Here is a 2,318-nt window from a genome sequence, read left to right as displayed (position 1 = left end):
GCTTAGACATGAAACCAACCCAAGTGTCCACAAACGGGTGAATGGATTGAAAAAGTGTGGCACATATACTCCATGGAATATTATTCAGACATAAAAAACAATAAGACCCTGGAATCTGATAGAAAATGGATGAATATGGAAGATTTGTTGCTGAGTGAAGCAAGTCAGACTATGAAAGAGAGATATTCTATGTCTCCGCTTTACATATAATGACTGTCCACACTCTACGGTAGACACTAAAAGACTAGAGGATATAAAATAATTTAAAATTGTTATGGACAATAGAGAGAAAGTTGAAGGAGAGTGTGGGAGAAGAGCACAGGAAAGATAATTTTGGGGGAAATGGAGATGTAAGATATTTGTGAGACATAGATATGGTTTATTATCTGCAGATGAGGATGTGTATAGTATTCTCAACTGGACTGAGATGTGCAACATGCTGGGTAAAGTGAGCTTACAATCTAAATGATGTATACCAACTGTATGTATTATTAATAATAATAATAATAATGTAAAAAAAGATATGCAAGGGGAGAGCAGGTGGTATGGTGGTTAAGTGTGTTGGACTCCTACATGTCTGACCATGGTTCAAGTCCAGGAATTCGTGGCTTGGTTTCTCAAATACCACCCACTCCTTTACCTCTGTGTTCAAATTAAAATAAATAAATAACATTAAATAAAATAATTTAACCCTCCCCCCAAAAACAATTTGTAAATCCAAAATCCATGATGACTTTGGGAAGAGATGTTACAGTTTCTGTTTCCTCTTTCATGGTCAGCTGCAGATATATTTCAACAAGATCAACTACAATTTGACTTGAGTAAACCCTTCATACCAAGTCTAGCACTTTAAATGTACCCTGTTAGCAGCCATCAGCACAGTGGACTTCCCATTTGGTAGTGCCCTCTAGCACACAGCACTAACAAATTCATTTATATCTTCTTTTCAGTCTTTGTCCAGAACCCTTATGGACCGTATCGAACTTAAAAGTTAACAAAGTCTGGGAACCAGCAGTTAGTGTAATGGCTATGTTGCTGGACTCTCACGTAGTCGACCGCGGTTCGTGTCCCGGACCTGGTGGCTTAAAACTCACGCCGGGCGCGTGTGCGTGCATGCCCAAGATCCCGAGAGGAGAATGGAGGAGAAGGGATTGTGGCGTGACCATCCCCCCTGGGGGGTGATTTCTCACTTTCTGTCTCTATGTCTCTTTCTGTCTGTCTGACGAGCGCATGCGCCCTATAGCGAAAACTTCTCCCCCCCCAAAAAAAAGAAATTTAAAAAAAAGTTAACAAAGTCTTAGAAAGTCCGTTATAGTACAGGTAGAGGGAGTTTTTCTCACTTCCACAGCTATATACCCTCCACTGGAAGCAAGGCCTACAACATTTTTTTTTTTGCTATGTCCCATATTTTTCTTACTTTTATTATTATTGTTATTATAATATTCTTTATATTACATTGGATTACATATAACTTTACAGTGTATTACATTGCTTTTTCAAAAGGGAGTGCCATGCATGTCAGTCAATACAGAGACAATCTCCCCACTTCATCACTCAATATCTTTTCTATGTTTTTCCCAATCATTATTATTATTATTCTAATTACTTTTTAAAACAATCACTATTTCTCATTTTGCTTGTAAAAAGACTTTACCCATCATGAAATACTTCTCAGACCAATCCAGTTGAGAATACTGCACACGTCATCATCAACAGGTAATAAGCCATATCTGTTTCCCACTAACGTCCTGCCTCTCTATTGTTCTCTTGATATCTTTATACTCTTCTCTTCACCTACCCCATTCCACACTGTCCAATTCTTGTTAAGTACCTTCACTGCTTTTATGACCTCCAATTTTTTGCTTTCTACCACAGAGTGTGGAGAGTCGGTATATATATTGAATGAATACATACAATATCTTTCTTTCATAGCCTGGCTTAATTCACTCAGCAATAGATCCTCCATATCTGACCACTTTCTATCAAATTCCAGGATCTTGTTATTATTTATGGCTAAGTAGTAATCCATAGAGTATATATACCACACTTTTCTCATCCATTCATCAGTTTGTGGACATTTAGGTTGGTTCCATGTCTTGGCAATTGTGAATAATGCTGCAATAAACACTGATGTGCAAGCACTTTTCTGACTGAGCATTCTCCTGTCTTTCGGGTAAATACCCAGAAGTGGGATTGTTGGATCAAATGGTAGTTCTATTTGTAGATCTTTGAGGAACCTCCATATTGTTCTCCACAGTGGTTGAACTAGTTTACATTCCCACCAACAGTGTAGGAGGGTTCCCTTTTCACCACATCCC

At 38.3% G+C, this 2,318-nt stretch overlaps 1 pseudogene; it reads right to left on the bottom strand.

Moving 5' to 3' along the window:
• Window positions 1-830: 830 nt before the first annotated feature.
• Window positions 831-2,318, bottom strand: part of LOC102478889 (E3 ubiquitin-protein ligase COP1-like) — a 7,565-nt pseudogene continuing 6,077 nt past the window's right edge.

This window comes from Tupaia chinensis, unplaced genomic scaffold (assembly GCF_000334495.1).
Source record: "Tupaia chinensis unplaced genomic scaffold, TupChi_1.0 Scaffold145694_1, whole genome shotgun sequence".
NCBI classification, from domain to species: Eukaryota; Metazoa; Chordata; class Mammalia; order Scandentia; family Tupaiidae; genus Tupaia; species Tupaia belangeri.
The sequence above is the reverse complement of the archived record's forward strand: the minus strand, read 5'-3'. Positions and strand labels throughout refer to the sequence as shown.